The 26,808-nt window shown below is 39.8% G+C and overlaps 1 long non-coding RNA gene across 1 annotated transcript in view; it reads right to left on the bottom strand.

The window, feature by feature from the left end:
• Positions 1–400: 400 nt before the first annotated feature.
• LOC127020658 (uncharacterized) overlaps positions 401–26,808 on the bottom strand; it is a 102,445-nt gene continuing 76,037 nt past the window's right edge. The window contains exons 2-3 of the long non-coding RNA XR_007767097.1: positions 10,059–10,122; positions 401–426 (exon numbers count right to left, since the gene is read on the bottom strand). This is a non-coding gene — a long non-coding RNA (uncharacterized LOC127020658). The remainder of the gene's footprint in view (positions 427–10,058; positions 10,123–26,808) is intronic.

Raw genomic sequence — 26,808 nt, 5'->3', positions numbered from 1 at the left:
CCCAGCCTCCTCACTGCCTCTCCCTGCTTCAGATGCAAGACAATGTACCAAACACATTTCAGATGGAATGATTCAACATGGAAAATGTATAGTTCATCCAGAATGAAAGATTTCAGATATGAAAAGGCTCCAAACCTCTGCGTATCAGGGATCTCTATGCTATTTGTCATTTTTCCTTCATGAACATGCTCATTATAGAGAGATAAGAAATTCACCTTCAATTTCATAATATGAAAGTTTCCTATCAATACTGCTTAATACTTACCATCGCTGAGGAAGAATCTCAGCATACATCAGTCTTGTGATAAGAAATACGAAAAGGCAATGTAACATTTTGATGATCTGGTAGGTCCTTGAAATTTGGAAAACAAGTGCCACTGTTTACAGGAAGTCCATCTGGTCTTTAAATATCATTCAGATTCCTTCCTAAAAATTAAAAAGAATTGAAGCAGGAAATATTGTGTTCTTTATCTCATACTGCAAGTTTATTTTAAGAGAAAATTGTGTATTACAGGTCTATCGTCACCATGATTTAGAACCTCATGTTCCAGACAGCTATGCTAATGGTTTAATTTGCAAAAACTGTACAGGAGCAACACAGGAGCCTGGCAGCCCGGTATTCTGAACCTCTCACTGATTTGTCATGGGTTTTAAGTCACCAGCTTCACTTGCCTCAGAAAGCTTCAACCTATTACACATTTGAAATGGAAACATAAGACCATCCACTAGCCACTGCTTCTGGATGCAGAGAGAGGTTCTTGGCAGAAGGTGTGTTCTTGTTCATGCTCTGGCTTTGGAATCCAGAAGTGCTTGGGGCTGTTGTACCCTGTTTTTTGTAATAGGGGTCAAGATATTTTAAGATAATAATACAAAAATTTAACAGCGAAGAAATAGTGCAAACAAATGTTAGAAGACCACAGTGAAGGGCTGTATTTGGTTTAACTTGCAGAGAATGAGATCTTTCAGTTGCCTTAATTTGATCTGTTCAGAATAAAACAGGTAGCAAAGCCTCATACTTTCCCATCTATACAAGCTCACAAGTCAGAAGTTCAACCAATGCTCTTCTCCAGCAGAAACAGTATAGATGAGGAAAATCCTTATTATCTACTAGCAGCCACACAAAGCAAAAGCAAGCAATGATACCCAGATCTTCTTCCAGGGGAAACTATATTTTAGAAGGTTGTTCCCTATAGCAGCCATACAAATTCATACATCCACATATATAGTAACAGTCCCATGGGAGTTGTTCTGTTGCTTGAAGTGCATGCTGTTTCTAGTTTGTATAACAATGGCTATTTAGCTATGACAGAAATCACAAGCAACACCTTCACACAGGAGCTTGCTAATGCTTCACGATGAAGCTCTCTCCATTGATCATGATTTCTTTCCCTTTGCTCTTCCTATTCTTCATACTTCTAAGCCATTCCAAGATCAAGGCACCTGAGCACCCATTCTCCATGTAGCTCTGGGATTTACAGAATCCCATGCACAGATGTGTTAGCAGAATGCTTAAGTATTTCACTATTAATAACTATATTCCACCTTCTCTCTCTCTCATTCTCTTACCTGCTCACATGCTTGTGGGCCTAAATTAAATAGTCATTGTGCTAAAAGTTGAAGAAATAAACTGTATTAAAACATTCCCTGAAAAAACCTCTGCAATATCAGTGAGGGAGACATACTACTAAGGCCACACGTAGCTCAAATATTTGCTATGATTCTGTTTGACCAGAAGGCATCCATTGCCTTGTTATAGAGCTCTGCAGTTGGACCCCATGGAAATATCTTGGCATTCCCCTGAAGTCATGAAATGCAGATGTAGCGGTTGCACTGAGCTGATGCTTTGGAGATGTGCCATCACGCAAACTCAACACATTTTTAATCTGGTCACAGTTTCCATTTAAACTCAATGACATTTAAAATGATATGTTTTTATATTTAAATTATAGATAGGCTTGGAAATATTTTAATTGGTAATCAATTTCTTACCCCACCCAAAAACAGATGGTAAAATATTTCATTTAATAGCAGGAATGTAGGAAGGAAAAAAGGGTTAGAAAATAATAATACTAGGCAATACAACGTTTAATAAATGGGCCAAACCGTGAGCTCACTGGAGTCAGGGAAAAATACTGTCTGCACTTTGATTAAGTCAATGTTGGGGCACTCTGGCACATGTTGGTATTTTCTTATTTTCAGCATGTGCTGTATACTTCTAGCAGATGCTTTCAAGTATTAAAAAAATAAAGTATTTCCCACTTGTTAAAAGTAACTAGTCCTACCACTTTCTTATTAATCATGATAAATACTTTTTTCTATCAAAAATGAAAAACAATTGGATTATCAGTAGAAATATATTCAACACAAAATCCTCTCCAAGGACAGTCATAAAAACGCAGCAATGGTGTCACTGATTTTTTTTTTTTTTTTTTTTTTTTCCAAAATACAGCGTAGCAACCCATGTTATTACATACAAATCATGAAAGCAAGGATTGTAAAGGAATAGTATACCATCTAGTTGTCTGGTTAGAACCTCCTGTTCTAGCTTCAGTGTGACTATAAGGAATAATAATTAACATCTACCAGTCAGCTCAGTATTTGTAAACACTAGTGTTAAACTAGCCTTTGAAGGCAAACTGCTCATTCCTACTGAGGCAGGAAACTAAAGATCAAATTTTAATTAAACAAAGGTAATGTTTCTAGGTACGCTCAAAGTTTGGCCAGATTTGAGTAGGTTCATGTAGGAAGAAATACTTCCTGGACTGTCAAAAGAAGATCCTATGACTGGCATAATAAAAATTAGTTTTGTAAATAAAATACTTGGAAGATAATTGTTTGTTTTAAAGGGATAAAGGATTTCATTTTTTCCAACCATCATTCTTAGACATGACTACATTAATGTAAATGAAAGAAAACCTTAACCTGAAGTGTGGAGAAGTTCACCCCAAAAGGTAGAATTCAGTGAAGTTATGAACTAAAGTGAGCATCTTACAGAAAAAAGTGCTGGGCAACACTGGCAAATGGCACTATCAGAGCCACCTGTAACACAGCTAGCCAGCCAAAAAGCATCCACCACCTGACCTTTGGCTGTAGCTTCATTCACTGTTCCTTATTAAGTGAGAGCATAATATTTAAGAGACACACACAGTTGCTTAACTTCAGAGTACATTTCCTTCTTAACCTGATAGATCTTTGCTACATCCTACTCTGCAACAGACCAGCCAGAATCATTACATAGCCTGACAAACTGCCTTGTCGCAGCTTTTTGTTTGCTGAAGAGAAGGAGCAGTTGTAACAGGAAAGTTAACACATGCCATCACTGGACAAAAATGAAGATACCATCACAGAACACCTATTCTTTTTTAGGACAGGTTCACTTTGTCAGCCAGCTGAAGAAAACTCATTGTCAAGCCACCTCTATTTCCAAATTGGTGTTTTCTGCTGAATTTTTCTAGCCCAGCCTTCAAACTAGTATTTGTCTTGCAGTTCTCAATCACATAATCTATCCATAGCCAGAACCACCCTTTTTTAATTTGTTAAAAGTTTTGCAAGATCAAAACTTCTTTAGCAAGCACTGCATAAACCCAAAAGGCTTACTGCTCACCTTCCAAAGAAGCTGGTTTCTGGTATTTGCTGGTTTGCAACATACTTGTAAAAGTTACTATGAAAACAGCATTTAATGCAGCCTGGGTTAATGCTGCTATGGTTTCTGCAGCATTCTCTGTGCATACAAGGGAAATATTTCAAAATCCACAATACATATACACACCACAGGTAATACTGTCTTCTAATAATGCTGTTTTACTATCTTCTGCTAATGACTTTTTCAAGGCATGCTGTTTTATGTGATTAAAATAAATCCAAAAACAATGTTAAAAAATACACTTAAAAAGTGAAATAAAACAGAGTAATTATACACTTCAGCATGGTTTACTGCTGGATACCCTGAGTGGAGAGTCAAAAGAGGAAAGGCAAGGGAGTTTTACCATCATCTTCAACATGAGCACCTCAGGCACACTGTTCCACTTTAGCTGTGAAGAAGCTACCAGAAAATACAGCAATGAACAAGAAAAAAAGTGAATGATGTCTTTTCTGTCCCAAAAGTCTTGGTCACAGGTAGCCAATTTTTTTTTTTTTATTACACTGTCATTGTAAGCATCTCTTTTTCCCCTCTTAAGTGTGCTCCTTTCCCAAAAGGGTAGGAAAAATAATAATTAAAAAAAAATCAGCCATCTGTACCCCCCCTTCTTGAATCACAAGAATACAAGGGGCCACTCACCCCAAAGAGGCCACAGTCAAACTTTGGCTCTGCTTTGAAAAATCTTACGGTAAATGGAGTAAAGTGATCAAATGCACACTCTTAAAAAAAATAGTTTTCTTATTCAAAATACTTTAAGTCCCAAAAAAGACAAACATGTCCTATTTTTGGAAAGCAAGTGTTTTACAACAAAATAATACCTTCAGGTGGTAAATGGCTTAAAAGAAATCCTGAAAAAGCTAGTACCTCTTCAAGGGTGTACCACGGTATAATTCTTTACAGGCCACATCTTCCCTTAAGAGTTTATAAATCTATGCTGCATTTTCAGAGGCAGAGAAAGGGAGAAATATCACTCTCCATGACACCACTGACATTTGAGATTCTGTTAAGAATGCACGTTTAGGCAGGACCAGAATGAGCATACTACATTAGCGGTTAAGATCAGGAAACAGACTGCACTTTGTAACAGTATTTTTAATTTGCATGAATTTCTGAATGAAAACCCAAAGCACATGGCACATGCTGCAAATTTGTTTAGAATGCAAGATTTTTTTCAGAGCAAGCAGGTATATTCCAATCCCTCTATAGTTAAACATGGATGCGAACAGGGGCTTAAACCAAAATGAGAGAAAAAAAGTTACATAATTGACTATCACTGATTTCTTTTCTGACCCAAGTCCTTGGTCACAGAGCGCAAATTTTCTTCCGCATCATCTGTCAGCATCAGTATTTATCGCACACAGAACAACTCAGTCCATGCACAAAATGGAACAAAAAAAGCAAATACCTGTACCCTCTCCTTAAAATTGATAAATGCTACTTAGAGATCTCAGTGTAGCTGTTTGTGATGGAAATATTAAAGTTATACATAATTCATAACTGTAACAACCTATGCCTTTAAGCATCTTTTCTACTTACTTTCATTACTACTGTTTATATTCTATGCTTTCCAAAATTCTGGGACTGCTGCCGACTTAGAGACATGATTGGATCAAGTATACCACCATGCAATCATCACTTCAATATTAAATGAAACAACAGCCTGTACATTTTGTCCTGGTTTCAGCTAGGACAGAGTTAATTTTCTTCCTAGTAGCTGGTACAGTGCTGTGTTTTGGATTTAGTATGAGAATAATATTGATAACACACTGATGTTTTTAGTTGTTGCTAAGTAGTGTTTCTACTAAAGTCAAGGATTTTTCAGCTTCTCATGCCCAGCCAGCAAGAAAGCTGGAGGGGCACAAGAAGCTGGGAGGGGACACAGCCAGGACAGCTGACCCAAACTGGCCAAAGAGCTATTCCGTACCATATGACATCATGCCCACTATATAAAACTGGGAGAGTTGGCTGGGAGGGGGGATCGCGGCTCAGGAACTAACTGGGCATCAGTCAACGAGTGGTGAGCAATTGCATTGTGCACCACTTGCTTTGTATAGTTTAATTCTTTTAGTATTACTATTGTCATATTATTATTATCATCATTATCATTGTTTTTCATTCCTTTCTGTCCTATTAAACTGTCTTTATCTCAACTCACAAGGTTTTTTTCCTGATTCTCTCCCCCATCCCAGGGGTGGGGGGGAGTGAGCAAGCAGCTGCATGGTGCTTAGTTGCCGGCTGGGGTTAAACCACAACAATTTTACACCTGAAGATCATTATTCTCATACTGAGCTAACTAAGACTGTGACCCAAGGAAAGAATGTGCCTTCAGTGAAGTTCAAAAGCAGCCAGATTTATTTCATTAAGACATTGTCTACAGTCCTTGGACTTAATCTGCAGAAGTCTAAATTAAATGGACCTAAAACCTATTTAAGGCTCTCCAGTTCTCAAAAAAAATCAGCTCCAAGAACTGATTTTATTTATTCCATGTAAAGACAAGACAACGAGTCTTGTCACCTGCAACAGCTCCCTCAAATAAATCTAAACACAGAACACAGGACTACGTGACTCTTACAGAAGAACTTGGACAACATGCACAATCTAGTGATTCCTGTCATAAGACTGCAGTGACACTGATTTTTAATACTGCAGTGACTTCAATAACCCAAAACCTAGAGGACTGCACAGCATTATACTGGGAATGCTGGGTAATACTTGAAGTAGTAGCAAAAGAAAAAGAAGTGCTTAGTAATCAGCTTATAGGTCCATAGCACAAATTTCAAGGCATTTTATTTTACCAATTCGCAAATGAGTTCTGCCTCCACATTCTCTACTCTGTTTTCTAAGCTGCCTGTAGGATGCTTGCTTAATGTGTTTTTACAATCACTGTGGCCTAGGATGAGAGCTATGTTGTAAACAGAGTGCTAACATTAATCTTTGCTCTGGGTTTACAATGAATTGCAGGATGGTCACTGAAGGAAGCAAAAGAATGCAGCATAATTTCATTGATCTCACAAGGGGACGTGACATTTCCACAAAGGTGGCGTGAAGAAACAGAGTCAGTAGTTTTGAAGCTGCATAGAGAACACTGTTTCTCAGGGTTAGAGTCAGTGCTAGGTCAGTCACTGTGCCAGGAACCTACAAATGACCTCTTCCTGGTACTTTCAGTTTCCAAGATGTCTGCAAGAGATTTGGGGTTTCAGCTGAAGTTTTATTTGCTTTCTGTTCATTAGTTATGGCATTAAAAAATGTGCCACCTTATGAAGCATCAGACTGAAACTTAATCATCATTATGGTATTGTGTGGTCTAGTTCAAACAGCTGCCCTACCTCCTCAGTGCTGAGCAGGAGTCTGGCTGGTCTCTCCACTACCTTCTGCCTTCAAAATTGTCAACCTGCAAAACTGTTCCAGATGAATCCCTACACTAGAATGGCATCCCCCAGTCACTCCAAGGGGACTACACTGAACTGCACAGATCTAGGCAAGCAAAGAGATGCATCCAAGCATGAGCCTTCTGAGGGGATTTATAAATCATCCCCAGATTACTTAAGTCTACCATGCAGTGATTTACTTATTTTTAAAAGTAGAGCAAGTTCTAGCATTACTCCAATGCAGTGGCAAAATATAAGAAGTTATGACATGGTAAGAGTATTACATATGCATGAAGTGATCCTGCTTGCTAGGATAACACTGTACATGATGGTTGGAATTAATTTACCCACTAGAAGACAATGTTTATTAATAAGTGACAAAAAAAATCAAATATGTTGATTTAAAAATCAAGTAATGTCTTTGTGTAGCAATCAGATACAACTTCAGTAATGAGTGTGTTATCGTAGCCCAAGAGAGATGAATAGGCATTTTCAGTGTAACAGTGAAAGAAAACTTTCCTGACTCAGGCAAGTAAATCAAGTGAGATTTTCAGAAACAGTCATTTGTCTCTGAGCAAGACAAATTCTCAGGGAGAGCCATGTGGCTTCACAGCTTCACACTCAGAAGAGTCTCTGAAGCTACATCCTATTTGTGTAGGAAACAATAACACCTGCCTATTTTGGTCCACAACTTGCTTTCATGAAGAGAAACACCAAGATTTCTCACCAAAAGTGGGACCAAAGTCTTTTTGCTAGTTCAATCAACCATGAAGAGCATGGCTTCTCCTTAGCCAGTCTGTGCATGGGCAACCCGATACCGTTTACTGACCCCTTTAATCCCAGCACAAAGGCCGTATGTAAATAGAGGAGGTTGTACAGGGGAGGATGAAAGCAAGGGAAAGAGGTAACGTCATCTAGTACAGCATTCCCACCACACAAGTAGATGATGGCTTCTGATAGAAGCAGCACAGATAAGAAGGGATGGATGGCATCCATGGGTTTCCAAAGGCTGAAACAGGAAACGGGGCTAACTGTTGAGGATTAGGGATTGACAGAGGGGAAAACTCACTGGAGAATCAGTCACAGAACTGCCTCTGTACAGACTGACTATAGATTTTTCTGAACACCACAAAGAAGTGCAGGCAAACTGGTGATTTTGTTTCTACACAGTACTATTCCCGAAAGAAAATTGCACAGGCACACCCCATATGGCATCACACCCTCCCTTCTCTACCTTCCTGCACACAGAGGGATGGACACCTACTCACACCCATGCCCACTGCCCTTCAAGACAGTCACAATTTCTCCTTCAGTTCCTCCAGTGAAACCATCTCATAACTTTATCTGCTCCCCAAGCCTTCCTTTCCTCCCACATCCCTTGTCCTTCATTTCAGCATCCAGGTCAGACATCTCTGTATGAGGCAACTATCCACTCCAGCCCCAAGCATCTGTTCCACACATCCCTGCTTAGGCAGAGTTCTCAGCTCCCACTTTCTCTGGTTGCTGTTTCCTCCTCCTCTTCCTCTGCCCAGTCTCATATCCACAGCCAACCTCTCACTTCGCCTCTTCTTTTAGCATGGTTCAGTTCATCTGCCTGTTTGGCTTGTGTAGAAACTGCCACTCACATACTCCCAGTTCTCCAAAGGTACAGACAGACATTAAAGGAACAGCTTTAAATAGAGCAAAGCAAAAGGTTTTGGTCTAGTCCTAAAGTATTTGAAGTCTGCAGTGTTGCAATTGTTTTAAAGCATCTTAAAATGTATTCCTATCAAAGCCATGCATTACTGAATATCCTGACAGTAGCTTTTAGACTTTTTTTTTAAATTCCCAATAGCTAGCATGTATCTACAAGAGTATGCATGTGTCTGATAGTTTAATAGTTAATACTATTAGCTCCTAGATACCCAACAGACTATTAAGTTATTAGCCACACCTTGCAGCCTGAGATGCAATTGAACACAGTGGGAGGGACAGAGACGAGACTTTCAGATCATTCTGAAAATTCTTTCCAAAAGAATTTCCACACAATATGGTACAAAAGTTGCTCTTGACTAAAGTAATCTTTAATAAACAATGCGGAAAAATAATTTACTATGTGACTGTTATCAGAAGCCGCTGTGCACTTCAGAGTGGGCAGACATCTGTTTCATCTGTTTCAGTGAAAACCCCCAAGGAATATTCTGCAGTTTGGCACTGCAGTTGAATGTTATAATGTCAAATATGAAGAACATAACACAGCAGGGCGTCTAGGGACAGGGAAAGGCAATCCAAAGGACTGCCCTAGTTTCTGTTAAAAATAGGTCAAAGAGCCAGTATAATCAAAGTCTGGCAGCGCATACTAATTACTGACAGCATGTCTTACACTTGCATTAACTGGAAGCAACCCATACATGATCTTATTAGCCAAATACACAAGAAGCCTTTTTAGATATTAAATATTTGAAACAAAAACATAGATTTCTTATCACTGCAAGAAATTGGTTTTACTCTGGATGACCTGTCAGATTAGTTTCCAGTTAAATCAATAACTAATGGATACATACTTTCCACGTAATGATTTAGAATTCATTAATGTATATTTGCTGAACTAATAAACAAATATGTTACACTATGAATCTCAAATAGCTTGTAGATGTTGTTAATTACAGGACATGAGATTGCTGCACAAGTGCATACAAAACCACTCGTGATAGCACTGGCAGAGAGAAAATGGAATCAAAGTAGAGAAGAATTTGCACATTTTTAAAGGTAAAATGGAGTAATTAAAATACAAAGATAGGTCTCCATACCTAAAAATTAATACATGTCCTCAACATCGTATTTAAGGCCGAACAGCAACTTTACAATTCCTTTTAATTTGTGGAGAAAGTAGCACAGGAGGAAAAAGCTAATGTACTATATGTATCCCTGAGATAGAACATCACTAGTTTAGCTTCTATCACAAATTGCTCTACATACCCGTGCTTTGTGAGTTGACAAGGATATCAGAAAAGGGAAAAAGGCTGAGAATTCCATTTTGTAGTTTATATTAAAACAATAAGTGAACTGACCTGTTAAACAAAGGCTCTTTCCAGAGACCTCAAACAATCTCACAAAATCCTCCTAAATGAACACCTGTAATGAAATAAAGAAAAAAAAATTTGAACCTCAAAGTGATGTGATATAATATGATTTCACAGTTAGATACATATATAACTTGCACATTGCAACATTGACTCGGCTGTATCACCACTCCTCTTCAATCTGTTCACCCTACCAGAAAAACCTGAAATAGCAATAATGTATTTACTAGGCAACAAGATTATTGGTCTCTGCAGCCTAAGTAAGGACTGCAAACAAATGCCCTCAGAAAATTATTTTCCTTGAGGACTACTGCTCTATTTTCAAGAGGAGGAACGGGAAATCACATAGGTCAATATAGCATATATTTATTTTTTTCTACATCACTATTGAATTAGCACAACTTTAGCCAAACAACAAATGTGTTTGGAAAGTTTATTTAGTTGTGAACAAAGGAAAGGTTCCCTCTTCCTGCTCTAATGCAAACATTTTGGATACAGCTAGTGTGTAAAACTTGTTAATAGCAATTTGCTACTCACACAACAGAGCAAGTTTAAAAACCAGAAAATGCACTTGTGTCTTCAAACAAATGGATTTCCCAATTACAGCAGAAGCCACACTCAGCAATACAAAGAAGCTTACTAGTTTTCTCAAATAGTTTAAATTAGGAACAAATAAAAGAATCTCATTTACTTATAATCTTTATAAGGGTTTGTGGTTTTTTTTTTTAAATGATTGGATAATTCTATCCCTTAAGTTGATACAAACTCCTGTCTCAGCAAAGGTCTCATGGTGAAGAGCATTGTTGATTGTTTTGCAATCAGTAATGAAGAAAGAGCTGGCTAGAGCATTATTTGCCCAAGAGCACATAACTGAGCATTACTTGTCAAGAAATTACTGTGTTAATTTAGGGCATTTAAATTGGATATACTAGAATTAGTGACTGTGTTTTTCAAAGTTTATTTTTCCTGTGGTATTAGATACTTGCAAGTTATATATGAAAATACTAATGTTTGAAGTTATACAGTACCCTTTTACCTCTGTGCGTATAAGTACTTGGCCCCATAAGGCCGAAAGTACATAGCAAATTCAGACACCTTCAGTTTTCACTAGCACTAAGCATTTTTGTACTAATTTCATCCTGTACAAAATTATATCAAAACAGCAAGATATTTTATGGCTTTTGACCCAAGAATTATTGCTTCCAAGTCAGGTTCTGCTGACAAACACATCAGTCCTGAAAATCCATTCACCCCTCCAGCAGGATTTTGCTGACAGCATATTCAGACGCATGGGGAAAGACGACCCTTATGATAAGTAGATGTGTATGGATGGATTAGGTACATTAAAAAAATTTACAGAAATGTCTGCAAGAAAGCTATCAATTTAGCAAATAATCAATATAAAAATTCTGCAAAGTCATCACAGAACACATGAACTTGGTAAAATCTATTTAGACTTGGCTTTCTCCTTTTCTTCTACCAAGACTCACATTATTAATTTTGAATTACATAATTTCCAACTAGTTTAATGAATCTAGATAACCTGAAGGAATGAGAGACAGGCAGTGAAGACATAACAGCATGGCATGGCACAAAGGCTGTGATCAGCAGCACTTACTGTATTAGACAGTAGGTCACAGAAGTTATTTGAGTGCTGAAAATGTCTAGCGGAATACTAATGAAAATACTCTGCATTTCAGAAGCAGTGAAAAATATTTCTTTGAGATGGTTAATTTTGCTGTATAAATAATGGCAGCCTCTTCAATTTTCTCATGACAGCATCGATCCTGGGAGGCAGGATCAGTAGGAGATTTATTAGTGAAGCATTACAGTTATACGCCAATCTATCATTTAATAGAGGTTATCCAATGCTTATGGTTGCTAGTCTGTTGAAATCAGCCATCCAGATAGTAACTACTATAAACTCTCTCGTTCCAACAGTGCCAACATGGACAAATTGGTCTGTAACAAGTCGCTTGCGAACAGCACTAAAGTTCCTGTAATTCAAAGACAGCAACTATCCTAATTGCTCATTCTCCATGCTTTCAAGGCAAGATGTCCTTTACCATTATTTAATTGCAAATTGTAAGAAAGATGGAGGAGGAAATCACATTATAGTCAGATTTTGGCAGTACTCTTCAAAGAGAGGATCCTTTCATCTGTATATTACAAACAGTTAGGAGTCAATTGAAGCAATTTATCTGTACACTTGCAAGCTCAGAAAACCCAGTCACTCACGCATTGCTGTTTCTCTTGACCTTAGTCACAGACTTATGAATTCTCTGCAAGCACAGTCCAGCTCCTATAATAAAGCCTCATGTTAAAGGGCAGGGGGGTGGGGGAGCAGAATCAGAGCCAGTCTCACACCTGACCAGTCCACCATAACTGAACTCTGCATATAAAAATTATTGTATAAACAAACTAGCTTAGTTTATTACTTTTTAAGAGATAACTAGACCTGATATCTGGCGAAAACAACTGTCAGACATTGCTGAGTACAAATACTAATTAAGAACCCCACAACATTCTTCACTTTTTTCATTTTTATAATCTAGAAATTGGCACAAATGTTTTCTTTTTAAAAAAACTGGAAAAAAGAGTTGTGTCCCATAACTAAGATTATGGGAAACTAGTCTCCCCTTTGATGTTCATTAATGTTAAACAGTTTCATGCATACCCGATGAGCAGACATAAGCATCCTTTACGTGAAACTTCTGTTCAAAGCAGATTTTTCTGTCCAATTTCCCCAAAGAAATAAGTCTTGGGCAATCATACTACACATGTGTGCTTGTCCAGCTATCTATCCTCGCAGCAGCTTTTCAACACACTGACCAAACTGAGCTCCATTTGCTCTTTGAGAGTATTACAATTCTACCAGTTTCATAGAAATTGGCAGCTATGCAAAAGGAGATGAGGAAAGAGACACAGATGCGTAATTTTATTTTCAGACATTTAACTCATTCCCCTGCCAAAAACTGCTCCCCTATACAAGCATCTGGAAAGCCTGTACCCCGACAGCCCAGGGACAAAACGCACACAAAGTCAGGCTCAGGGCAGCCGGCAAGCTGCTGGCCAGGTCCAGGAGCAACGTCCCTGCAGCTGTCCCTGCTCACCGCTCCCTCACCAATCCCCATATCACCCTTAATTTCCTGGGGTCCCCTTCAGCATTGCTTAGACACCTAAAGGAGAACCCAGCTCCCTGAGGCTGATCTTGGCTTATTGGTACCTACCAACAGGTGCCTGTCTTAAAAATAACGTCTTTTCTTTCAAGAATCTGAAAAAACAGGCAGGCACAAATTATATCTTATGTGATTTTTAAAATCTTGTTTGTATATTTTAACTGACATGCAAAAATAAAAATCCACAAACCCTTCTCCAAGTGCTATAGATATTCATATAAATGAAACAGCAGAAAGACACTGAACCTGGTTCCATTTACAAATTTTAACTACATCTTCAGAACTCCCAAATGTACCAAGCTTCCTTTGTTTCAATGCAGTGCTTTGTGCCCTGCTTTATTAATTTCTAAGACCTATTTGGACAAAGCTTTTTGTTTTGGTTCCATCATATGAACAATGTTCCCTTCAAATGTCAAATGCAGAGCAATTCTTTGGTACAATGTCTGTTAAAATTCAGACTCACTTTTCAAGCAGGGCTGAGTAAAAATCAGCAACAAGAGTACAGCCTTAAGACAATACCTGAAGCGGCACACAAAATATTGAAATTCTGATAATGTAAGTTTTAAAATAAAAATCTGATGTCTCATAACTAAGTCATGAGACCTCATCAGCTCACTGCAACAGTTTCGATGCTTCCCCTAAAAGCCAGGCTGTCTCCGGGAGCCATCTTGCTAATACTTCTCAGTAGAACGTAGTCTGAGCACAATTGCCACTAATTTTACTTACCTCATTTGCTTGGTATCTCAGAGTTTTATAACGGCTGGCACTTCTGATGCATTTTAATATGCTTTAAAAAGGAATCAGGCTGAATAAAGAGGAGAAAATGTTGTTGTCTCCTTTCCCTGTGTAGCTGAAATCTAATTGCAAGCACTTTCCCATTTTTCTGGCAGAGCTACCAGTTTTTGACACAGGTCTCATTCCTAAAGATGTACATTGCAGTTCAGTACAAGGAATTAACTGGTACCAGCGCACAGTATACACCAGCAATTTTTCAAAAGCACAGCCAGACCCTGGACAGCCTGTGGGTAGATGCTTGCAGACAGGAGAGATGGTAAGATCCCTAACTACTGAGGGGAAGGAAGACCCCCGGGTCTGTAACTGGGAGGCAGGTGGGAGCAGGCAAGAACAGGACCCAGTCTCTTGGGGGATGTTGTAACACAACCTGAAGGGAGGTTGCACAGTGAGGCAGCCGTAGCTGGACAGGAGAACCATGGCAGAAACAGCAGCTCAGAGTGCAGGACACACCACAGAGGACCACAAAAGGCACGTATGGCAGGGAAGTGTGCAGGATGGACATTTCTGTTTTTTCCCCTCCCAGCAGCCATCAGCCCCTCTCCACTTGATGTTCCTGTTCTAGCGGCAATGGCTGTGACCTCTGCAGGCTGTTCATTGTGCTCACAAAACCACAGGATTCAAAATTAGCAAATGAATATTTAATCAATTAATATCAGGCAAGTGTGACAGCCTCAGATAAGCTAGTCTTCTCCACAGCGGGAAATCACCAATGTTTCATTAAACAGAACATATTTCCATGCATACCTCATGTAAAACAGAAGTAATAACACAAAAGGAAAAATAAGCCCATTTCCACAAACCTCTCTAAAGGATTTTTTTTTAAATGTATAACACAACAATGTATCAAGCCTTTGGTAGCTAAGAAATAAAAATGGAAGGCTGCAAAATTATTTTAGTTTCAGATTTGCTGAACAGTAGACTACCCCACACTTCCCATGGTTTTTCAAAAGTCCCAAATTCAGATAATTGTCTCTACCTCATCCCCCTCTTCTCCTGCTGGGTAACTCTTCTCCTGCTGTCACTAACAGCAGCAGTAGGCATTCTAAAACTTTAGAGCTCCATCATCCCATGGAAAATGCTCTGTATCTGTATGAAGAAGCAGTAATTTCCTTACATGGGCAGAATTGGCTGCCCCTGCCCAGTACACATGCTCTGTTTTGATACCCTGGGTTGGGAGTCTCTGGTCAAGGCATTTACTTTACCCGAAGAGGGCACCTCCACCAGGCCCTCTTTTCCCAACTAGATTTTGCAGCAGCCCCTCCCCAGGCAATTCATCCTTCCCAGAGGGAGCTGCGAGTGCACTGCATTCTCGATGCTCAGGCATGCCCCTGGGAGCAGGTCTGGGTCTGTTGCAGGCTGTGAACATCCTTCTCCATGCACAGAGATCAGGGAGACAAAAAAAAAAAAATTAAAAAATTGTAAAGATTTCTGTTGACACACACATGCACACTCTGCGGGCACAACAATTACTGAACAGAAGTAGCATCGGTGTTTTCCAGTGGAAGACAAAAATTAATCGGCTCCACTTTGACACACCAGTTTCCACAGAGCTCTCTACGAGGCTAAATTACAGGCTATAGAAACAGGTATAGGTGGCCTGTCAAGACCATGTTTTTAAGAGTTTTCAAAAAGGATATAGACCCTTGTGCAACAGTTACCAGTGAGCACTTCTTTTCACTCAAGTGCTCAGGGCTTTTAGCTTTTCAGAGATGATAACGGGCTCCGCTCCCCAGAGTGGATTTATGCATGCGTATTTCCATGGATCATTTTTTATTTGTGACAGTAATTGCTGTCCCTCTCTGTGTACAGTTTTCACCTTACACAGCAATAGAAAGACCATGCTGCTGTTAGTGTGAATGGTGAGGCACTGATTTCCCAGACTACCACCTTTCTAGCTTCAAACCCCACATCCTCAAAACTTCTTGCCGATCATGAGCTCCCACAGACCACCAGCCAGCTGTGAGTAGGCTCATCTACTTAATTTACAGCAGAGGGACACCTTCTGCCTAAGGAAAACATCTGAATACTCCCTTTCCAGCACTAGAAATTAGTAAGATTCAACAGCAGTACCAGCAACTTTGGGGATAGTGAATGGGCACTTTGTCAAGATTTTCCTGCCTTGTCATTCTCCAACCATATTCAAAGCAGCACCAGGGCTGTCAAAAAAGCTCTCAGTGCAACAAAGCTGTCTTATTTCGGTTCCTTAGCAGTGTCCTCTATGGGATTCCTTGGTTAAAGAGGTAGGGCACAGTGGGAGGTAAAAGAAAAGTGTTCACTCTGCTTTTTCATTCTCAGGAAAAAAACCTCCCACCCATATCTTTTCTATTGGTATGTTCCTTTTCTTCTAAGAAAAAGAAAAATACATCCCTATTTTTAAAATACCATAACAATCAAGCCAAGCATCCTCTAAGGCTTTACAAATACTCTAAATCCCTCACAGAACCAGACTTGTTGTTTTAAATGGGAGTTGCAACCTGTGTCTGGATCCTACCAAAACATGCAGACTTCTCCCCTTCAGTTTGCATACAATGATAAGCCATTTGTTTGGGAATAAGATCCCTCTTAGTATGTATGTAATTAAGAAAATGTCTATTTTAGAGCAGGATGGCTGCCATGCAGGTTATGCATCAAAATTCCTCTACTGCACAGCTGGTAGCCAAGTAGGCTTCTTTTAATAAAATCTAACTTCACCTTTAGCCTTCCTGTAAACGTGGTATTTACCTTAACAATCTTTCGGCAATGATAATAAATGCACTGCAGACAGAAAATAAATATGATTCTATACAGTGGTGTATCTGTATGACAAAATAATAGAACTACATTCTTCTGTGCAGTAGCATCTGCCAAGTCTGATAAGCAAGTGCAAGAAAACACTTTTTTAATGTATAAATCATGATCCATGTATAACACACAGAAGAAAATTCAAGTTGTCTGGACAAAACCCTGAACAATCCACTGCTCTGGAATTAAATCCTTCGATGTTACTTACTTATCTGCCTTGCAGTGGGCATAGTATCACATCCAAATATAGTCTTTGACTCCAAAAAACCCAAATAGAGAAAAAGCTTCTTAAATCTGAGGTTGTGCACAGCTTTTCACTCTCAGAAAATAAGTTTCTATTTTCCAACTGTATATTTGCATAGAAATATTTTCCATGCAGGAAATTGTCATACACTGTATCTTGATATAAACATTAAAACAAATAGCCTAGAACCCACCATATTACACTTCAAATAGTAGAATTCCGTTGAAGGTGGAAGGAAACACCTTCTTGACTGCACTCAAAATCGTGATTAAATCCTCTGAACTGGACTACGTAGAGTTTATAATTAACAGAGAAAAATATGCCATGATACCACCCTTAAAATAAGGACAAGAGTGGTTAAGACAGAAGAAACTGTATTTTGTTGGCAAAATACATTATCACCCCTGTGCCAAGCCACAGCAAGCTGTGGTGTCTTGAAGGTTATTTAGCAAGGAGAGGAGATCTCTCTGATGCAAACTTGGGTTTCTCCAGCTCTATTTTTTGTTGTGAACAAGTAAAAGTTCAGATTCTCCAAAAGAGAGAGGTACAGATAGCACACTGACACTTCTTTCATATGGAAACTTTAGACCTATTATGTGAACGAACAGCAGCTATCCCTCGCCCTCTCTTTTTGGATCCTTCTTGCCCACCATAGCAAGAAAGAGAAGAGAAAGTGTAGTTTCCTCTAGTAAGCGGCCAAAGCACCATGCCTGAGGGCGCAGACTAGTTTTTTCAGCCCTGGGAAGAACTGCTTCACCCACTAACTGAAAAATAATTAGCAACAGGCACAAAAGAAACCTCAGAATTTTGTAAGCACACAACTTCTCAGGATGAATGTTAGCATGTGTAATTTTGGGGGTTGGTAACACTAATGCTACTACTTAAACCTCTGAGTACTTCTAAATGGTCATTAGCATAAGCATCCAACATGTATATACACTCACAACAAATACTTAAACAAGTATAAAATCAGCCAAAAGGGCTCTGTTAATTTACATAATTTGCCAGTACCTCTAAAGTGTGTGCTTGCAAGTTGCAGAAACGTCAGAACATACTTTCATTAATAGATGACACTGAATATTTGATCCTAGCTCTTTAAATCCAGAATACATTTAATTTAGAAACACAGTACATAAGGCAAATACCCCTTTCAGCTAAACATATTTAAAATATATAGGCAGTTTATGATATTAAAAAATACTTTTATGGGAATACAGCATTAGAAAGATCTTAACTATTATCCCAAACTCCTGTGGCTGCACTTTTATTGAAAACATGAAGTTGGGGGTACCCTGGCCATACATTTACATGTGAAAGATACACCAATCCCTCAAGCTAGCTGTTGCAAAATCAGCTGTTCTGCACAAAATTCAAAACTAGGAAGACTAAAGAGTTTAAACTAAAACATTCAAGTGAATGATCAGTGATGACCGTTTCATTCCCTACGATATTGCTTTTGAAAGGCCAACAAGTGCTTCCCAGTCATTCATCTCTCTGGTAGTTCATGTTTAAGCCTATCAGAAGCTCCTACTTTAATATTTATGACCCAGTCACAGGAGACTGGTGCTCAGCTGGCCATTTCTGTTCAAGTTCCTTCCCTGCCACTGCCAAAACACTACTAGCAATACAGCACAGCTTCCTTATCTACCTCGCCATTAGGTGGCAATGCAGCAACATGCATCACTCACCTCATGTCACAGTGGCTGACGACCCACTTGTATTGCTAGCAAAATTGAAAGGAAGAGTATTTTGAAAATACCCAACTGAAAAAAAAGTTTTTTGTTTTTCTCTCCCTTGCACACCATCTGAGTTTCTAAGAAATTTGATCTACAATTCCCTGTCCCAAATTTTTAAAGTACATATTCCTATTTTAGTGTGATGAAGATTCCTTTGGAAACTTCACTTTGCTCAAAAGAATAGCTATCAAGCAAAGGCACTCTGATAGTGCGTCTGAAGGGCAGACAACAGTTTGGAAGGTCAAACAGGTACCTGACAGCTGGTGGGACCCAGTTCTGCAAACCATGGCAACATGAGGAGTCACATCAGTACAAAACTGGCAGGCAGTGGCCTCAGTTATGACTTAAATCTCTTCGCACTCCATCACATCACTTGGAGGAGGCTTACTGAAAAGCAAGGAACAGAGGTAATCATACATAACAAGTTTCATCACAGGCTAAGGGTTCCCTCACGGCTCCAGTATGTCACAGGCAATGTACAGGACTATCACATGAGACTGTTTAGAGCATCAAGCACTGACTTAGTCCAACATCTACTTAAACGAAAAAAGAAGGAGCTAAAAGTGTTTCTTTCACTTCAAATCTGCTCCTGTTTTGCCTTAATCTCTGTTTTTATAGCTTAAAAGTTCAGGAAGGGATGTTTAGGACAGACATGATGAACTCTAAATAAACCTAGGAGACTCCCCTTTTGCTTAGAAACCCAGCAATTTCACAGAACAAAAGGAGAGGCACTGCTCCATCCTGCAAGCAGAAGGATGGTGCAGAGGGCACGAGCACATACCCCTCTGTCCTGCCAAACTACTTAGCCCAGGCCAGATAAAAATCAGTCCCTAAGACTTTTTATAAGACTTCATTTCCACAAGACCCAAATGCTGCTTTCCTAAACACCACCAACGTTTAAGCCTTAAAAAACAGTGGATGTGCTTTAGGAGATGAATTCTGTAGTTATCAAGAAAAATTGCCAGAGATTTCAAGGGAGGTTTAGTTTGACCAGAAAAGCATGTTCCACCCTTCAATTTGTCAGGCTGAATTGGGAAATAAGCTTGTTTCCTTCCTATAGGAAAAAAAAATTCCCAATGAAAAATATTTAAAAAGTTTAAAAAATTAACATTTGATTAAGAAAATACTTTTTTCAACTGAAAGTGTAACTCAGTCACATTTGAATGTCCTGGATTTCTCTTTTTCTTTGTCTCGCTTTGTTATGTTCATAGTGCCAGAAAAGTAGCTTTTAACTAAGCAACAGCTGGAGTCAAACTCTCTGAGACTTACTGTGTTTTCATCTACGCTTGGTCCGACTCCTAATCAGACCACTTCCTCTAGAGGGAATCAAAGTCTTTTATGTCACAGGGTCACAAGCTACGACATATGTAAGTGCTCTGCAGGAGTTCAGCAAAAGCATTTGCAAATAGAAAGGAGGGGAAAAAATGACTTCCATTAAGTCTTATTCATTGACTTTTTAAAATTCCTGCAAACAAATTCCACAGTCTGGCTTCTTATTTTGTTTGTGGACTGTAACATTGGCCTTTACATTCAGCTTGTGTTATGAAATTCAGCTGCACCCAGAGCAGAAGCGCCAACTCTGAAGAGCCAACGAAACAAGATACCCAAGTACAAATTCCTCTCCCCTCCTTAGGTGTCTTTCTGCAGCAGTTAGATACCACTAATTCAGATGAGGGAAACTGAAGATTCAAGCTCTTTATATAATTTCATTTTAGAGAATAAGAACACACACACAAAGAGAGACATAGAAAAGTCCAACTTCTACACAACGAAGTTTTAAAAGCTCTAGCCTATAAGAGAAATCTGAAACAATCTGGCCTTGCAATGAAACCTGGGCTACTTAAATACAGACAACTAAACTAGAAATTGTATCTATGTCCAAGGACAACAGCACTTTAAAGTTTAATCTTTTAAAAAAACTCAACCCTTCATCTGGAGCACAAGCATTCCTTTAAACTCATTTCATTAGACAAAAGACATCAGAAGTGTTTTAATGGCTTTTACCAAATCTCCCCTTGCCTGCTGTGTCCCTCCAGGCAGGCTCTTATTTCCAGATCTGTTTTCAGCTAATTCAGTGGCTGACCTGCAGCAAAACATACATGCAATATCCCCTGAAGCCTGCCTGACTAGTCCATACTCCTCACTACCATCTTTCAAAGCTTCTGGCTCCAGGCATGTCTTTCCCACTCCTTCCCCTGCCTGCTAGCTTCTGAAAAATTGCACTTGCCCAATTGGTCCCCTGAAGAAGCATGATCCTCCCAGGGAGCTCCACCTGACCGACCCAGTCGCTTTCCTCAGTAAGGAACATAATACAAATTGTAAAGAAAGTAGTAAAAACCCAAATACTGCCTGTCATAACAACGGGTTGTTTACAAGCCTCCTTCTCTTGCGTACACGGGTTTATCTTTCTAGGTGCAACCCCTGTATTCAGAAGGAGGGATGCAAAGCCATGGGCACACTGAGCACGCTGGCTGATCTCCCCATTAACACTGTTTGCCACAGGGAACTTTACAGAACAAGAGCCTTTTGTTCCACAGAACAGTGCCCGTTTCCATCCACATTCTCCTTTACATTACCTGTATTCGGGCACCTCGCTAGCAGGTAACCAGTAGCCCTCAGTATCCGCCTCCTCATTTCAGAGATTCACGTATGTGGCCATCCGAGTACAGCAGGACAAGTTGATAGAAATGAGTACCTGTGACTGAGAAGCCTTTACAGCTTTTCATGCCTCAGGCATCCTATGGAAGCAAGAAGCGCCCACCACACATCCCCATGTGGACATGCCATCAGCAGAACTTGAGAATTCATCTTTGGGAGACAACAACAATTCATCTAAATCAGATGGTGACAGGCAAACAGTCGGGGGGGAATGTGTCTGCTTCCTTAGTCCTTACCCAAAGTGAATGTCTAATAATCTATAAATAGCTACACATCCTTATGAACAGTCTGCTTTAATTACATGTCCCCAAAATAAAAATTCAGAAGAAATCCTTTAATGGAGACAGGTCGTAGCTGCCTGCCTGCAAATATTCCCCAAGTTTTTGCCAAAGGAGCTGTAGGAGGCACACATGAGCTGCTGTAACGGTTTAGTGACTGAGATAAATTAGGAAGGATAAGCAAAGCCATGGTTTGAATTTGCATATCAGGTAAAAACATACAGATGAAATGGGGCAAGTTTTTCAGTGGCGACCATTTGATTCTGATGTTTGTTCTCTGCGATGACACTGTCTCGCAGGAGCCCCACAAAAGCAGACGCACACCCAGATTACCAGCTTCACCCTGTGTCCCCACACGATCTGTCCTATATCAGCAAACCAACAAAGCACAAGGATTTCAGCAAACTGGAAAGAGCATTTAATAAGTAAAAAAGGTTTTCATTAGAGTGAAGCAGAACCTCCATCTTAGCATGCATTTTTCCCCTCACCATCTCCGTTATCACCATAACAACACTAGTGGAAAAAAGTGTGATATTGGAAAGTGACCAAAGAACGACCTATAACACCTTGTTTAGCCTTCATACTTAGTTATCACATGAAGATTTATACCTGATAGGGGTTGACAGCTCAATTCAGCTTACATTTACCACACTCTAAGCCAGCAGCAGCACTATACAGGCAGAAAAATCAGGAGCAGCCTATAATCTCCATTTCTCAGTGCTACAAAGATGACTTTTTAGTAATATAGAGTTCTTAAAACTGCATATTGTGACTAAACATAAAGACATACAGTGAAATACCTATCAGGCTACTCTAAGCATTTGTATTGAGAACAAAGCGTTCCTCACTGTCAGCTTGAAAGCAGTCATCTCCCCTAGCTCTGAGGTGTGCCTTTACACAAGAAAGGTGCGAGGACCTTTGGTACACTCGTGTGACTCGCAGCACGGCCCAGCACACAAAGGATTAGCAGCAGACTGAAGCAAGGCACAGATTTCAAAGGCTCAGAAGCACTGCTCTCTGGGAGCTTTCCACTATGCTTTATAGCTGCTAGCTTTTACAGGCATCATTTTTTTTTAAATAATCACCCTGTTGAAAGCAGTGCTCAAGATTAAAGTTACCAGCATGAAAATTATTTTACTTATCACTGAATTTACGCATTATTGATGTATTTTCATTTTTATCATTTCTACACTATTACTATAACTCAGAAAATATTAGTCCTAATCACCCTTCTGTAGGACAGGATCCAGATGACTGACAGAGCAGTTGTTTTGTTGGGTGTTTTTTTTTACCGGTATGAAGTTCAGTATAATCAATGAACTCAAACCACTATAAAATCTATATGAAAGGTAGAGAACAAGGCCAGGGGTGAGCAGATCCTACTCTGATTGATAAAGTTCACATACTTGCTACTTAAGAAGCACTAGACACAGCATGCACTAACTGTTCTGCAATAAATAATGCCAAGCACAGAGCAGATTATGCAAGCCTGATAATGGCATCCTGCAGTGCTCCCTTACAAACAATAGGGTAGAAGTTTGAGAGAACACCCCCTAAGCAAAGCACTAATGAGAAAATGTGAGCATTAAAAGGAGATCAGTGTAAAAACCTTAATTTTATAGAAAGCACAAGTATACAAAATGGAACCCTGTGTGTAAACTCAAAGCCAAAAATTACGTTACTAGAGTGTTATTTACAAGGCAATATGACACTCACTCAAGCTGGGGAATTCAGATTCAGGGATACTTGTGCAATCTTTATCCTACCTTCTTGTGTGTCTGCTCAGTGCACTGGGGTATCATGCAACAAAAGGTAGCTGATTACAAAAAAAAAGTCTATCACATTACATATTTACCATGCCTCTGCAAGACTAAATATAGTTGCTGGCAAGAGAAGAAAGGTCTTATCCTTGGCAGAAAAAAAATTTTTAAAAAATTAAGTAACCACTGGGGCAAGGTAACCAACTTTGGCTCCTTAAGACAGCAAAGAAGATCTGGCTTGTCTCCACAGGTACGAGGACCAAGTGAGTCTGCCAAGAGGACTTGCCTCAGTAAGATCAGACTCTGGAGCAATAGACATCATTTTTCAGATGGTGGCTACAGAGTATAAGTAACATTCAGAAGCTCTAGGATCATGGCTATAGGGCACACAAGCTCTGAATAACTTCCCCAAGGGCTAATCTGTAAAGAGTCAGGAGGCAAGTCCAGCGTACATGGTCCCTGTCCCATCACTGGCCCTATGAGCCCCCCAGGCATTCATTCCCTGAGAAGCAGCCTCTGACGCTCTGGTAGTGCCACAAAAACTGGCTTTTAACTTTTACCACTAAAGCTACATTTAGGTCTGATGCCAGCATTTTTATTGTACAAAAAGAAGCAACAGAAAGGAAGCTAAGATTATCACCATCGTACATCTGAGCTAAAATGGAACAGAATTTAAGACAACAAACAGCCTTGTCACAGCCTTAGGGCTTTCCTCTGCTGACTTCCAAAGGCTGGAGATACACACAGCAGAGGTGCTGAGCTTCTCCAGATACTGCAAAAATGCCTCCTAATGAGAGGTGGTAGGAAGTCTCTTCAGAGAGGTCACTGCCAGCTCCCTCTGTAACAAGTTGTAACTTGGCTAGAACTGTAGAAGAGCCAATGATTCCCATGTCACCTCTATTTAAAAAAAAAGGGGGGGGGGGCAGCAAGCCAGCATTCAGAGACAGATCAATAAGCCATGGCTTTCTTTATCATTAAAAGAAAAACAGACAGCATAACCATAATCTCTGCACCTCAGAAGGACACATCTCAACCTGAGATGGAGGAGCTCCTTACTTTGTGATAAAGCACTGCCCACAATTTTTTCCTTTAACAGATAAGTAGAGAGTGGAATGGGGTGGTTAAAGACTTTTCTACCAGGCAGAGAAGGGATAAGGTACCACAGCCATATCAGACCTTCATACTGGTGTAGACAATAGCAAGCTTGTTACTAAAACCGCACATAAACATACACGCACCATTCCACAATCATTACAGCATATTCCCAACATTTTCAATGCACATCTCCTAAGCTCCAGAACCATGCAGTTAATAATATAACCACAAACGTACATGGTATTGGCCTTCTTGTGCTATTACACCTCTCTACGAACAGCCAGGCTGACTTACGACAAGTCACTGGCACTACCTGGTCGGACAGGGAGGCTTGCACTACAGTAAGCAGTAACAGTGCCCTCTCCTTGCCCCTGCACCACAGCAGCCCCAGGGAAGGGGCCACTTCACTGCAGGAAAGGTTGTGGCTTGCCCATCCCTGCCCTTGAGCCTCTGGTCTTGCCACCATCTCCTAATTTTTAAAATCCCATCTGGCCCTCTTTTAAAGAGGCGGCTCTGGAGGTTTCTACCATTCATCTCCCCCAAAAAAGTGACTGGCTAGCACAGCAATAGCTAGCTCTAACAGAGATTCCCAAACCCCCTCTTCTGTCCTCGCTGCTTTTTCCAGGGGAGCCAAGACATGCACTACATAAGTCACTTCCAGTTTCCACTGATCTCGTGAGATACTGTATAATTTAGGGTGCATTGTAAAACAAAACCCTGGAGATGACAAGTTCAAAGCAGGGATGCTGAACTTTAAAACACAGGTTCAGCTGGGTTTGCACTCTCTTATTATTATTTGTATTGTTAAAGACCAGGGGAAGGTGGGAGGAAAAGTTGTGAAAACATTAAGGGGAACTCAGGGGAAAAGGCAAAGCTAGCAGTAAAATGACAGAGGTTAATTCTGCCAGATTTTCTGTAGGTGCAAAAGATTTTGTTCAGTTCTAGGAGAGCCTGGGTTTTGAACCGTTTTTATTAACTCCTTCCCTGGCATATCAGGGCAGAAGAGCATTTGGAGCCCAAACGACTAATTTATTTTTTATTACCAAAGCAAATGAAACTGACTTCCAAAAATCTAGGATGATGGATTCTGCAGACATAAAAATCAATTTTTCTCCCCGTTTTTGGTCATCTCTGCCAAGTTACAATTCATTGCAGATTTTTTGCATCTGCATTTTAAATCCTCAAACATAAGTGTTCATATTGCAAAGTAATAGACTTCAGAGCTGCAGAGTGATACAGAGCTACGGCCAATCTGTTGTGAGCAACAAAGTGTAGATCTTTGTTACAGGCACAATATTTCTGTATCGCTCTGCAGCAGGGCAAGCACTAGTCTCCCAGCTAGTAGCTGAGTTCTTCATTTCACCTATATTTTCTCAACTACTTGCTAAAGCAGTGAACCAGATTAAGCCGGTTTGCACTGCCTATGACAGGATATTAGCTATTGAGAGGCTGCATACATTAACTGCCAGAACAGATGAGTGCTTTAACACTTACAAATCACGGGAGGGGAAGAATAGAGCGAGAAGAGATCATTCACGTGCTCCTCGTTTAGATATGCTGATATCTTATCAGCTCACCACAGGCAAGCCAGATGTGGAGGTGAGCAGAATTCAAGTACAAAAACACCACCAACCTGTCTGCAAGCACGGGCAGCGCATACCACCGGAGTGCAAACAAGAGCCCTCTCAGAGGTGCTTAGCCCCAGCACTACAGAAATTCCAGCCATCAAAAACCTCTATCATATATGGAAATTAAATCTCAATCCCCTGGTGAAAAAACATAGGAGGGTCAGGGCAGGCACAACTTCCTTGATTCAGTGCAGGCGGAGAGCTTGCCTTGTTACTCACATTCCTTAATGGCAATCTATTACAGGGGAAATGACATGAATTCTGCTTAATCCCCATTTTGCTGCATACTGCTATTTGCTCACACAGGAATTTCCATTTGTTTCAGCCTTCCACAAGGTTATTCAAGGGACAGTGCAAAAACCTAAAGGAGGGCTAAGAGATTATTCTTCCAGAAGCTCCTCTATAGTAGGAGAAAATAAAATCTCTATTGTCTTCATGGACTAGATAAAGGCTGAGGTTTCCCATACATGCATAATGTTTGTTTAAATTAGTACAGTAACTTTACATTTGAGGAAACATTTATTTTTTTATATAAACAGAAGCATGAAAGATTGAGGACAGCTGTGCATCTGTTTATCCATAAC

This window comes from Gymnogyps californianus, chromosome 11 (genome assembly GCF_018139145.2).
Source record: "Gymnogyps californianus isolate 813 chromosome 11, ASM1813914v2, whole genome shotgun sequence".
NCBI classification, from domain to species: Eukaryota; Metazoa; Chordata; class Aves; order Accipitriformes; family Cathartidae; genus Gymnogyps; species Gymnogyps californianus.
Note: the sequence above shows the minus strand (reverse complement) of the source record. Positions and strands in the feature narration are given on the sequence as shown.